Source organism: Tauraco erythrolophus, chromosome 5, assembly GCF_009769465.1.
Source record: "Tauraco erythrolophus isolate bTauEry1 chromosome 5, bTauEry1.pri, whole genome shotgun sequence".
Lineage (NCBI taxonomy): Eukaryota > Metazoa > Chordata > Aves > Musophagiformes > Musophagidae > Tauraco > Tauraco erythrolophus.
In genome coordinates this window covers 17,751,038-17,764,809 of record NC_141469.1, presented here as the reverse complement: position 1 = coordinate 17,764,809, position 13,772 = coordinate 17,751,038, and the positions used below count along the sequence as shown (strand labels likewise).

The window sequence follows — 13,772 nt, the reverse complement described above, 5'->3', positions numbered from 1 at the left end:
ATTCAACCATGTTTTGGCCCTGCATGTATTCTGAAGCAGTTTTTAATCGGAGAATTTAACACCATTGCTCTGAGGGAACCATGGTAACGCTGAGTGCACAGAATGACCACTGCTAAGCAGCTACTCAAGATTGCTCTTGGATTTCAGTCAGTAGCCCAGCTCTTGCATGCTGTCTTAAAACTTTCGTCTTCACTTTAAGTAAAGTTTTATTTTGTTTCTAACACTGTGACGTAGGTTTATATTCTATACTGAATATAGAAGCCCGTGGGCTTTTCTAGAGTGCTTCTGTTATAGCATCTGACTTCACAAATTTTCAGAGCAATTTTTTACAGTGACTTGTAATTATTCTCGTTTTACAGATGGCAAACTGGGGCACAGAAGAGATTGAAGTCCTAGGTGTCCTCTGCCAGGTTTTCAAATTAGCTGGCCATAGTACACTGTTCTTAAAGAGTAAAGCCTCTGTTAACTTCTAACGTTGCTCTGGATACTCAGCAGTTCTTCAGTTTGGGGTTCAAGGTTTCATATGTCTTGCTGAGAAGATGAGAAATACAGTGTCAGTGACCATCTCTGAGAAGTCAGATAGTACAGAACCCAAATGTCACTGGGCATCTATCTCTGTTGCTCCTCTCTGAAGATTGCAGAGTCATCTTTTCCAGCCATCTTCTCCCTTACGTGCCTTCAGATGTATGAAAAGGGCTCGTCCACCCAAGTAGCAAGGGGAATAGTCCTTTGCAGTGAAAGACTGCGGAGGTTTACGGACAAGTGTTACAAATGTATTCATACTGGAGAAGTGGTACCAGAGTGTGAAATAAATTCGGGATATAACTAAATCCTCTCTTGTCATTATGTAAAGCATGGTGTGTGATCACTGTCTAAAGCTGTGATGTGATCCAATAGATCAGCAGAAGCTACTGAAGCTATCTATCAGAAAAATCTGAGTCTGTTAGGATTGGATGAAAGAACTGGTAGACAGAAGGTTTGGAAGTAAGAAGAAGATTGAGGATTGGGAACTGGTAAACAGTGTGGCACGGTATACTTCCTGACATTAAGAATAATATGTAGATGATTTAATTGAATTTTTCACTTTATTGCTTGCTCATACCAAAGACTTCATGTTTTGGAATAGGCATTCATTGATGGCTGTATGACATTTCAATCTCTATAAATATATATATGTATATAAATTAATGAGTATGTGTAATTTTCTATAAATATATTTATTTTGATAAGAACCCTAAATTACTTAAGAGCTGTCTAAATCTCAAAATTCAAAACATGTTCCATACTCTTTGTTCCTCATTGGTGCAGAAAAGAGAAGTCTGGAACAACACAGTCTGAGCGTTGCTTGGTTGGCTAGATCCTTCCTAGAGTTCGTCATTGATTCCATATGTGTGTCTACTGTCTAGCCTTCACGGTGAATGATACCTTTTATCTTTGGGAAATCTTTAAGCAATTTATCTTTGCTTAGCTTATTGTTCAGTAATAAGGAAATAACATAAGGGAAGTGATTTTAAAATACTGTTTTACATAAAAAATGGACTACTTATTCATTCATTGTATAAATATAGCTCTATGTATTACTATTAATTCAGCATCATCGAATTAGATTGACATAAATGGTTATTATCAGCATAGTTTAGTCTTGAGATAAATGATCTTTCTATCAAGAACAAAATACTGATTTTTCTTGTAAAGAAACAGAGGGCATAGACTTGATTTTTGTAACTTCTAGTATGTTTAGAGCACATAAGTAACAGGTTAAGGGGGAGGAGTAGTCAAAAATATCACAAGTACTTCATATCATTTTCTTGCAACCTTAGCACTTCACCGTGAACATTATAAATGACTGATTCTCCTTTAGGTTCTGACTTGCTTTAGAATGATGTATGAAATAATATGTGTTTTGCATGTCCTGTTTGTAATGATAAAGGTCATATAGTATCATTTACATAATCTCTAGCCAGAAATGAACTCCAGCAATATCTTCTGTATAACATATACATTATCTGAGGTTTAAAACTCTCATTATTCATGAAAGTTAATTTTACAGTGGGTGTGAATGATCTATCTTATGGCTGCTTTTTTGATCATTCTATAAAATAATATGGAGCAAAGCCTGCACAAATAGCAGGAAAACCAGTAAAGAGTGATGCATTTGCTTGACTCTGTGTATACCCGATTGGATCTTGATTGATGGCAATCATTTGTCTTTGTCAAAAAAAGGAGAAAAATTCAGACATTGAAATAAGAGTGCTATCAAACTTTCTACAATGGCAGAAAGATTCTATTAATGTAGCCTGAGAGTATTAACTGTCTCTGCTAGAAAATGATAAAGAATGTTAATTTTTTTTCTTGAGCATGTTTAAGTGTAAACTGCATTATTTTGTCTATGTGGGAAGACTAAAAGGAGCATGCTACAGATTTATGGCACGCTGGAATTGAAATTAAAAAAAGAGAAGAGTAAATTACAAAAAAAAAAAAGAGAAACAAAAAGCCAAATACAAGAGCTTAATCCTTCTGATTATGATTTCGCAACAAAACAATAAAAGTTTAAGTAGCATAGTGTCGTAAAATCCTTAATGCTGCATTCCAATTGATATTGAAGCTTTGAAGACTGACTTCAAAGGAGGGTGAACAAGAGCAAAAAATAGATATAAAATAAACAACAAAAAAAAAATGACAAGCTTTGTTTTAGAAGTCCTTTTGTATGTCAGATCTAGGAATATTGACCTGTTACTTGAATGGGCTTTAAAGCAGCTTCCTTATTAATGATACTTAGAAACTCAAAGCATATGCTTGGGGGTAATAAGGGGGAAAATGCGATTTCACAGTGCAGTACTGCTAGCAATGCAGGAATATTTCTTCTTTTTAAATAAAGGAACATATAATTTTAAATATAAAAAAAACAAACAAAACAAACCACCAAAACCCCAAAGCGTTAATGGCTGGATTTATCATGCCGTTTGTATCTGTGGATTTTATTGTACATCTCTTATGGTCTCTGGTTCTAAATAGCAGCGTTAAAGTTTGATTGCTGAAACAATATTTTCTAAATTATGAGCACAGCAAACAGCCTCCATGAGTCCTCTCTCTACCCTACTAAGGCAAATATTTTTTGTTCCTAAACTTTTAAAGAATAAGAAAACTGTAGCGTTCAACTTTAGTGTTTACTAGTCCTTGATGCACCCTTAAAAATAAATATTCTAGAAATTGTCATTTTTAAGAGCAGCTGAAAGAATGGCCGTACCCAAACTGCGAACCAGGAACTGCAGTTCTATCTAATACCTGTACTTATGTGCTTTGTGGCCCTCATTTAGTCATTTTTTGTTTGATCTTTTTTCCACTCTTTCTGCATTGTGCCCCTAAAAACATTTTCTAGCTGTGCCTTACTGCAGTGTGTGTCTGAGTATGGCAGCAGGCTCCTGATTGGAACATTAAAAGGCAGGATAAGCCCGGTGTTGTCCGTCCTTGCTGGAAGAACCTTGTGGTGACATCAGTAAAAAGTTCACAGTTTTGGATGGATTCGTTTGGTAACTTTCATGAAGCTGTTGCTATTGCTGCTGGAGATGCTAAGATGTGATTCCAGCAGAGGTGGTGGTAGTGTATTTATTTTATTTATTTTTTAAATGATAGGGTAGATGAGACATGGCTTGTATGATTGAGATCTTTGCAGTTTTAAGGAGCAGCTGCAAGATTACTTCATGACAGGGAAATTTTGAAAGTGGAAACACTGTGTGTTAAATATACACACTGTTTTACCCCCTCTCTTCAGAAAAATAACAAATGAACACCGGACTAATATTGAAGGACAGTATTAAGATTATGAGGTCCAACTTTCAGGGAGCAGTAGAATCGGGATCACCTGTAATGTCCTAATAATGACATTATAGAAGAAATATTCTCTCTCTCTTTTCTCCTGCCACCCCAGCCTTCCTTCTGCTTTTGCCTGCCTGCATTTTCTGTCCCCATCAGATTTCTTTTTTGACCTTTTATTGCTTTTCCCAGATTTTTGCCCTAGCCAGACCTGGTTTTGTGGCACCCCATCCTCTACTCTGCCTCTTGTCCTACTAATTCCCACCTCCATCCTCTTTTCGGTGCTTGATCACTAGCAGATCATGTACACATAATCCCTCCCCTCTTGCATTTTTATCTTCCACAGCTTCCACATTTAGATGCTTTCTTTGTTGCCTCATAGGCTCTGTTTATTCTGTATCTGGCTGAAATAATTTCCTCCTGTGTGCTGCTTATGTTGTTGTGGACGTAAAGAGCGCTGGTGAAAGACAACTGCAACTTTCTTTGTCCCAGTGTCTCTTGGTCTTTCTGGAGTAGCTGTTTCAGAGAAAGTTTAGAGGGGTGGGGTTTTTTTTTTAGATAAAGTTCTGGACTTGAGGAATTGTTCTCTGTTGGTCTGTAAGAATAATGCATGTTTGTCATGGACAGGAACTAAGACTGTTCTCAGTAGGTTTGACGCACATGAGGTCCCAGTCTGGGCATACGAGAAGGGTGATGGGAGCAATCTGGGAGGCATGACCTAGGGAAGGATGGGCAGCATCTTCCAGAGGTGTTTTACCATAGCAAACAGCTACTGATTGTATACAGACTGTAAACTTCCAAAGCCTTTAGTATAGCTGTATTTGGCAGCTTTGTACAGAGACAAACAAAGAAATATGTTGGGTGACAGCTTCTGGGGGGAAAAATTAAATTTCTCTTAATGTAGCTGATTTTGATTAGTGAAATTTTATTCCAAATTGTTAAAATATAGTAAACATAAGCTAAAATGATACCTTAGAAGACTTTGGGGCAAATAGAATTACCTACAAACCTCTTTTTTTATCAAACATTCAAAAGCCATCGAATCCACAGAATAAATTCAGCCAAAGAACTTGTTACATTTGTTAAGGTCTTAATTTCTCCTCTCCAAATCCCATACTGTGTGTGTAATCTCTGTGATGATTGTCAGTCTGTCTCTTCTCCTCTCACTCCTCCTTTTACTCATGGGAAATTTTGGAGGAAAATACCATCTTGCAGTGATTAGTATCAAAGATTGGTTACTTCTATCATATGGTTTGGTAAGTAATCCGTAGCTATTGCTGTGATTTGCTGCTTGCCCGTGTAGCTTCACACATGTATTTCATTTCCAAAGTTTAGCAAAGTTATTCCCTATAAAGAGGGTGAAAGTCAAGATGAAAGCCATCCCTTTTGTGAAAACCATATTCTCTATCCCTCTTAGTGACTAGTACAACAAAGTAAATTTTAATGGTGCATGATACTGAAAATGAATCCTATGACCTTGAGAAGTTGTAGCAAAAGATCAGGTTTTATTTGAGTCCTTTTGCCATTGTTTTCATTACTGTATTTTTAATTTTTAGTTGAAAAATGTAGTACAAGTAGCTGTATATATACACAGTATTTGAAACAGTGCAAATTAAAGTTCATAGGTCACTTAAAACCAAACTAGTTTACATGTAAATTAATATTTTTTTTATTATTTTCCTAGGGCTCTGTTCATTTCATTAATAATTGAATTCATCTTCCTCTCAAAATGAGAAAGTATGGTTTCTCTTCTGGAAGTGTTAATGTTTTCACAGCAATGGAAAACTTTTCACTTCCTCTTATCCTTGAAATCTCTTAAAACATAAATAGGTGTTTTATTTTGAAAAGGAAAGTGAAAACATTTAGTTTTCATGATGAAATGAACCAGTCTTTTCTCAAATTTGAGTGACAGTCTGAATTGACTCTTCTGTCAGCAGAGAAGCTAATTGCAAAAAAAATGCTTCTCCATTCTTATACCATGATTTTTTTTTTAAAAAAAAAGGTGTTTTCTGTGATGGATTTAACAAACTTTGTAAACAAGATTTCTTGGAGAAGTTGTATTACATACTGTGTCAAAACGTTTGGGTTCTTTAATTTTTTCATCTTAGGCTACTGAAAAAAAGATGTTTGCTTAATTTAGCAGGGATAATACATGGTTACTTCTAAAGCTGAATAATGGAGAAAGATGTGACTTTACAGATAATTACACATATAGTTTATATATGCAGGAGGAAGATTATGTTCAAGGAAGAAAATGTGCATTATGATGCAGTATACCTAAATTATGCTTATAAGTATCTGCACAATAATTTAACAATGATATGGTCTTAAACAATCTTCTCTGAAGAATTTACATAAAACAAGAATTAACATCTCCAGCAGAAAAAAAAAAAAAGGTGGAGAATTGTGTGGTTGTTACAGAGAAATGTTCTGCTCTCACATTTGCATTCCAGATTTTAAATACGCGATTTGTAGTTTTGTTTGGAGTTTCTTTAGTACCTAAATGATTTTTCTCTTCAGTGTCCCTACTATTGCTTTTCATGAATGTTAACAGTATCACATACTATACAGATATTCGATTTACACACACACAGATGGAATTCTGTAGTCCAGAAGCTAAGATTTGCCTGTGCCACTTAAAACTCTTTACCTTGGTGCCCAAGTGACACATTAGAACAGAAATTCCCAGAAATTAGCACCGTCCCAGCCTGCTTTTCGCTGTAGTAATTCTTCCCAAGCTCTGAACTTGGAGGTTGGGGCCACTCATACTCGGGTTTTTGGAAGTCTGTTTCTCCACTGTGGATGAGTACTTGGAAGAGAAACACATTAGGAGGAAGAAGGAGTATATATAGACAAACCACATTAGACTCAGGAAATCCCCTGAGCTGAAAATAGTTGGAAACTGGCAAACTATTAAGGGGAGAAGTTGTACATGATCAGTTTGATCTTACTCTTCCTTAAGCCACCACTGGCGTTTTTGGATGCAGAATTTGGGGTTAGACTTTTGGTGAGAAAAGGCACAGCTGTTCCTGTGCTCTTTCTATCCAATGGGTGCATTTTGTGTCCCTCCTTGGCAGGAGACAGGGATCCCTCGGGCGGTTGTCGGTGCCACTGCCGTGATGTGGTTTGGGTGCAGTCCAGCGTGAGCTCAGCCAGATTTCTCAGTTCTCCTCTCTGAGGGGGACATTTCTTAGTGGTGCTGAGTGGCTGTGGGACAGGGATTCTTTGCTGCGTGTGACTTATTGTTTCCAGTTCTGAGTGACAGTGTTGTGTCATTTGATTCTCCTCCGTGATGAGGCTGCTGTGTGGAGAAGAATTGCTTAATATTGAGAAAGTTGTTTCGATGTTAGAAAAGAACCTAAAGAGGTATGTTGGTTTTGGTTTTGGTTCCCCCCCCCCCCATTTGACTCAAAACTCAGAATTATTAAGTTGCTGAGATGACTGGTAAATTTGTCTTAGAAGCAAATTAAAGAGTAGCTGGCTGAAGAGGCAAAAGTTGAAAACCTTGTCAAGAGAAGTAATAGGGCCCCTTGAAGAACAAGCTTCATTGTTTTTTAGCATATGTCTCTATGGATGCTAACACAGAGAGGAAAGAAGTTGGGGGATTATGCTCATTTTTAGATCACTGAAATGAAAGAGGAAACGTTTCCTGGTTTGTTGCCTCTTAAGCTTTCATTTTACAGTCTTTGTTATCCATCCTATTCTATAACATTGCGTTTAAATGCTAACACCTGTTAGCCATGAGTGTAAAGTAAGGATGCGTGGAGGGTGTGATGATTTTGGCTGGGATAGAGTAGCTGGTATGGGCTACATTTTGGATTTGGGCTGAAAACAGTGTTGATAATGCAGAGATGTTTTAGTTATTGCTGAGCAGTGCTTGCACAGCGTCATGGCCTTTTCTGCTTCTCACCCCACCCCACCAGTGAGTAGGCTGGGGGGGGCACAAGAAGCTGGGACGGGACACAGCTGGGAAAGCTGACCCCAGTTGACCAAATGGATATTCCATACTGTATTGCATCATACTCAGCATATAAAGCTGGGGAAGAAGGAAGGGAAGGGACGTTCAGAGTGATGGCATTTGTCTTCCCAAGTTACTGTTACGCATGATGGAGCCCTGCTTTGCTGGAGATGGCCTGCTTTGCCTGCCAACGGGAAGTAGTAAATGAATTCCTTGTTTTGCTTTGCTTGCGTGCATGGCTTTTGCTTTCCCTATTAAACTGTCTTTCAACCCACGACGTTTCTCACTTTTACTCTTCCGATTCTCTGCCCAGTCCCACCAAGGGGGAGTGAGTGAGCAGCTGCGTGGTGCTTAGTTGCCAGCTGGGGTTAAACCACAACAGGAGGAAAGAATATTGCAACGTCTCTTGTATTGCTCAGTCCAAGTGTTCATTACCAACAGTTATCTGTTGCTGGGTTTTGCTCTTAAAATAGTATAGAAAAAAAGTTTACATCTTCTCTATTAGCTGCTTCTGTCACCGTACAAGCTTTTCTCCTAGGCTAAGCCCTTGAATTGCAGTATAAAGGAACTCAAATGTTGCTTATGCTTCACTGCAAGTAGTCCTTTGGTAATTTTTGCCACATTAATGAGGATGGCTTCTGCACTTCTCTTTCGTTCATGTAGCCGGAGGGTAGGTATGGTTTTCAGAGGGGGCTAGTAACTATCTGCAGAGCTTTCATGACCCTTGGGGCATCAGTGGATCTCGGGAAGCAGTTCAGTAGCTTCAGCCAGCTTTGACAGGATGGGTGATTAAAGCTGCAGATATTTAGGCGAGCTCAAATTAGCACAGAGTAATCAGGCATGAAATAGTACTGTATTTATCTAAATACAGGATGACAATGATGAGTGTGCGCAGAAAAAACAACACTAAAGTGCCTCCCTGCCTCTTGACATTAGCCCCAAATATGCATTTTCACCTTTCCAAATGGAGACTCCAACTTTTTCTTAGCTTACTCTCCCACATCAGCTCACCATCTTGGGCATGTTTTTCCTACCTGTCTAGACCTGAATGTCTGTACCTCAGTGCTGCTTCTCCATCCTCAGTAGCACAGTGCACGCGCTGTTTCGCGCCGAGTGCTTGCAGGCTGTGCAGCAGATAGGTGTGAAGCAGTATTGTTATGTGACTTGATGGGAGCCCATAGCTACCACCTTGCAAAGAGCACTTCACAGGCAGCATCCTCCTTTGCGGACTGTGTCTGGTAGCAGTTTTGAACTTGCCTCCGTGCAGTGCCTATTAATTGCCAACCTTTTGTCTCCTGGTTCTTTGACCATATAGTAGAAGATAAGGTACATTTTTCAGCCTACTTTTCCCTTCATTTAAAGCTCGAGTAAATACATTATTCTCTGTGTGGTCCAGGACAGGGTGCTTCATCGTAATCCAGTGTTGTGGTTTTGTTGTGTTTTTGCTTTTAGGCACCTTTTGTAAGGCTTTCAGAGGAGAAATATATTTAATAAGTAAAACCTTCTTAAAGGTTTTTGAGTCCTGTTGTTGTTTCCTGACTGTGCTATGCTAGTATGGTAACAGTTAGGAATTTTGCTCCATGTGTTTCTTAGCGGTCTTGCTGCCTTGTACTTATTGTTTCCTGTCTCAGGGAGTGATACAATGTTTGCAGTTACTCGAACTCTTTCTTACATGTGTTCCTGCAGTCATCACACAATGAAGTCATTTCCCAGATTTTTGAATCCTGAATTTAAATCTCTGTCAGAAGTGTTAGCCTTTAAATCATGCTTGAATGGTGGTTTTATTTGGTTTTGGTTGTTTTTTGTTTTGTTTTGTTTTGAGTTTTTTTTGATGTAAGCTTTGATTTTGTATCAGAGAGTAGGAGAAATGCAGGTAATGTTGAAGTTGGGTGTCTTAAGACGTCAATATCCTAACCTGCAATCCAAAATGCTACTACCTTTTCCAAGATATTATTTAAGAACAGACAAACATGCTGTGGACCTGAGACAGTTACCTATTCCCCCTAATGTAATTTAAAGCAGAGGGACAGGTATGTTCAAATTAATTTGTGATTAAGCAAGAGGAGATTGAAGGGGGAATTTCCTTATCTCCCTAGATGCACTCAAATTCTGTTCACAATGAAATGATAAAATGTGTATGTTTTTGATATGTAAACATTTAGAGACCTCAGAGAGGACTTTCTTCACTTTGTTATTCTAGGTTTTAAAAAAATACAAGAAACCATGTGTAAGCAGGCCAGGGTTGTTCCATCTGTCCTAATTCGGAGGACAGACTCTTTCCTATCAAAGGAACTAACAAGTTGGTCTCTCTTGAATGAAAAACTTACTTTGGCAAGGCTGGTTTGAAGACAAGTGATCTTTAACAGACATCGCATCACCTTCCAGAGGTTCATTCTGGACTGGAAAACTGTAGATGTTGTACCTGAGTCTTGGTCATCTTTTCTGTTCCTCTCTTTGTTGTTTGTTGAATTGCTGAGTTAATGTAGTTACTAGATACTAATTTTAACTTATTTTTTAAAATAAATAAATAAATAAATTGCACAATTAGTTTAGACCTTTCTGGCAGAGGACTCTAAAAATATACTTCCAAAAGAAAAAAAAAATTAACTTTCTTTAGAAGAACATAGAGGAGAAAACTATTTGCTGAATCAGAGGGGTGCACTATTACGTTTTTATGGCAGCAAGAAAAGTATCCAGCTGTTAAGAGAGCTATAGAAAAAGGATACAGGTTAGCCACAGCTCTTAAAGTGCAGATATGTGGGAATGTGATCTCATCCTGTTTCTTCTAGAAGAGATGGTAGTGAAGCTGAAATGTTTGGTGCAGGTCAAATCTGAGATTTTAGGAAAACTCTTTACCGTAATTCTTGTATTTATTACTTTTGGAGTCAGAACAAAATACAAACAAAATAACAGATCTGAGAAGATTTTCTTGTTTTGGTCAAAAGTTGATCTATGTATCCAGAACTGCTGAAAGGTTATCATCTCAAATTCCAAACCAATTAATGTTAGTCACGATATTTCAATGTACTTTATTCCTCATGGAAAACCTGCTGGTGCTGTAATTAGTGAGAAAAGATACAGATCCTTTCTATGCATGTGCTTAAGGTGAAAGCATCAGAACTAGTAGGAATGACTAAGGAGATAGAGATTGAGCTGGCTTTTTTATTGTATATCCTCCAACCTATATTCTTATATTCCATTGTTCGTTTTGCCAAGGAAGGGATGACTAAGTACTGCAGACTAAATTTCCACGTTATCAGACAAACAGCAAAAAACCTCCAGTGAGATGCAATGTACCTATTTTTATATATTCTGGTAGTCATGGTTATATGAGTGGCAGTTTATGGGATCTATATGAACTGTAATTATTTTGAAAAACAATTTAAAAATTGTTGACTGCAATCAGGTCTAGGATGCGCGAGATCTGGAAAGATTTATGAGCAACTAAGCCAGAGCACCCAGTTGCAAATTTGCTGTGCGTTCATTCTTCCATGTGTGAGTCAGGTCTGATCTAATTTTGCTCAAAGCCAGAAGAAAGTTTTCATGTTAACTTCTGCTGGAGAAGTGGAGTAGTTTTTGTTTCACTTAATTTATAATTAATCGTGACGGAAATGCGACAAGAATTGAACTGTGTCTTAAGGTGACTGTCTTTTAAAGTGCAGCTTTGTTTTCAACCGATGAAAATAAGATGAGTCTAAGATAAGATAGTGGTTGCAGAGTACACGATTAGTACTGTACCATGTGTTTGAGTGAACCCTCTTTGAAGTATCAGTGTGTGCTGGAATGCCAGAACTTGAAAGAATGCTGCCTCCAAAAAAGCTGGGCCTGTGGTTAGCCATGAAGGGGTTAATAAAGATCAAAGAAGAGCATACATAAACTCATGCATAAACAGAGCTGGTTTCAAACTGGAGGTGAATAACACTATCATCTAGGACAGCAGCACCTTAAAGGTGGGCTTGTCTTTACCCTGATGTGGTGCTTTATAATGCATCGAGGGAGGTGGAGACATTTATAGTCAACACTTTTTCTGGATTGCTTTTCAAATGAGGAATTCAAAGCTTGTCACTGCCGAAAAGAGTCTCTGTGATACCTGAAATCGGCAGTGTTTCTCTAGTCTTGTTTTGCATGCTAGTTAGATGGGAATGGATTTTTGGTAGGATTCAAAACACGGAGACGGGAGGCCTGGGTGGGGAATTGTGGCTGCAGCATCTAACGGGTGGCTGAAACAAAGAGATAGTATCCTAACTATTTACTGTGTAAAAGCAACGTTTCTTCCAGTTCTTAAAATGCAAATCTAGGAATTACAGGTCTGTGCTGCTTGTACTGTCTTGTTTATATGGGGAAATAACATGAAACATCTGTTAAGACATGCTTCCCTTACTGACGTTCCCATTTTTTTCCTGTGCACGGGAAGTACCTTCCGTTTAACTGTACAAGCGTCCCCTACAACTGTGCAAAGGTCCTCAGAGTGGCAGTTCTGTGCCAAGTCCACGTAGACCGTGTGCCTGAAGTTCATACCCTGCTTTTCACGTTTGTTTCTTCTGAAAGATGTAAAGAAGAATGTCACTACTTTCTCTTCTGGAAACACAAGAATCTCCCCCCCAACACACTTTTGATAAAATTGAAGCAGAAATAAAAACAAAAGTCCTTTCAGGAAAAAAATCCTTTCTAGGCAAAGCCAAATGTTTTCTTGGAGAAGAGTTAGAAGCAGCAAATAGACTATGCTAATGTAGTGCATTACGTTGATGTTTTGCATAACTGATATTATGCCAAAGAAGTTGTACTCGGTGGCCTTGGGCCTTTGTTACAGCCAGTTCCTGTTACTACAGCAGTGACTGTGGCAGAGATTAAGAGCCTGCCTGTGCATGATGCGTTTTGCGTAAGTGTTCCCAGTTATTTCCATTTGTGGAAGTCTATATTCCCAGACTATGCTATTATGAATGTCTATGTGAGGGGAAAATGAAGATAACATAAGAAAGCACAGACTCTGCTAATATTAGAGTATGCTTATATGATATGTCTTTTTTTTAATATCAAAGATGTTCTTCCTCATCCTCTTCTTCCTTGCCCTCACCGGCACGTTTCTTTCCTTCATTTTTAGTTACGTAGCTGCTGGTGAGACTGCAGTGTCAACAGGGTACTAATGTAAAGCAGAATAAAACCACTGAACCTTAATAAGCCCAGGTTGTTACTGTGATTGGGTTTAGGGTGGCCGCACAAATGCTTCCGTGAATGCAACTGGGAGAGGGAGGGAGAGTAGAAGATCTTTAGCTGATGTTGGACTGTGTGCTGTGAAATACACACATTGAGATGGAGTGTAGCTGGCCAAGTGATATTTTAGTGGCAACTTTGACTTAATACTAGTCAAACCTTTTCCTGTGTACTTCGGTAATATAGGCAAAGTTGGGAATCAGATCAGGAACCTGATTTACTGAAAAACAGTCATTTTCCCTGCTGCATCAGTGCTCTGATTTAGGTTTCCACATTGCAACACAAACACTTGTGCCTGGGATCTCTGCATGAAATGCTGAGCTTGGTACTGCTGCTGAGAACTTGCTTGTCCACTTACGTCTTCAGTGCTTGCTTTACCATCATTGAGCTCAATGTCCTGTTTTCCCAAATATGTTAGATATTTTTGATCATGTTACAAATCAATAATACAGCTGGATGTGCACAAAACATTTTTTAGATTAGTACGTATAGACATGTAGCTAATCATATTAATGTGCTCTGATGTAATTGGTTTTTTTAGATCACAGTTTCTGAAAGCTCATTACAAGAATATTGGAGGGTTTCAGAAAATATTTTACTGGCATTTTATCAAGTCTGTTAGTGGAACATACCATACATTTTATTATTACATCCAAAACATGAGAGATTTTAGTTAATATTCTGGACATCCAGCTGCATGAAAATGCAATGAATTTCAATTTGCAAGATAAAGCAGCCTCACCTTACATGATGCCCTGCAGTCTGCTAGCAGTACTCCATCAAGATCTCT

At 38.3% G+C, this 13,772-nt stretch overlaps 1 protein-coding gene across 5 annotated transcripts in view; it reads left to right on the top strand.

The window, feature by feature from the left end:
- Positions 1-13,772, top strand: part of LRBA (LPS responsive beige-like anchor protein) — a 422,962-nt gene that overhangs the window by 208,549 nt on the left and 200,641 nt on the right. The window lies entirely within an intron of this gene.